Source organism: Arachis duranensis, chromosome 7, assembly GCF_000817695.3.
Source record: "Arachis duranensis cultivar V14167 chromosome 7, aradu.V14167.gnm2.J7QH, whole genome shotgun sequence".
Taxonomy (NCBI): domain Eukaryota; kingdom Viridiplantae; phylum Streptophyta; class Magnoliopsida; order Fabales; family Fabaceae; genus Arachis; species Arachis duranensis.
Genome location: NC_029778.3, coordinates 72615058 through 72615702, shown reverse-complemented (window position 1 = coordinate 72615702; position 645 = coordinate 72615058). Strand labels below are relative to the sequence as shown.

The 645-nt window shown below is 23.4% G+C and overlaps 1 protein-coding gene across 1 annotated transcript in view; it reads right to left on the bottom strand.

Annotated features, from left to right (window-relative positions):
- LOC127740573 (putative callose synthase 8) overlaps positions 1-645 on the bottom strand; it is a 3436-nt gene that overhangs the window by 2467 nt on the left and 324 nt on the right. The window lies entirely within an intron of this gene.

Here is a 645-nt window from a genome sequence, read left to right as displayed (position 1 = left end):
ATTAAATTATAAATATTAAATTTTTTATAAGATATAAATATTAAGTTAATTAAGATAATTTAGCATTACTCATGACCCAAGAGGTTTAGTTAGGAAAAAAAAAATCCTTACACCATATCTGCAATAATGTCCTTTTGTCTGGTAATCCTTCATCAACATTAAGAAGAAAAAAATTAAAGTGTAATATTTGAGAACAAAGAATACTTTTAGTTTAATACAAAGGTATCTAATTTCAATTATATTAGATGTACATTAAAATTAGTTATTAGTGTAAAATATATATTAAAATTTAAAATATATATTGATAAGTTAAATTACATATATATTTATAAATAAATATAAAATAACTAATTTTTAGTATATATATAGTATATAGTATTTTTGACATAGCTTACTGAGTTACTGTGCATACTGCGCATGGCTTCTCGTACAAGAACGTTCATGTAACAATACTGTAGCGAAAGAAGCTAAGTAGACTTATTTAATATTTATACAGGAGTAAGATAGGCAAATTTATTGAGTCATCAAATCTGGTACCAATGGCAAAAATTAAAACAAGAAGTCACGTGAATTTACTATTCTGGCTCTCATATATATAAACTCAAGCTGAAAAGTTAAAAAAAAAAAAAAGAAAGAAGACCCAAA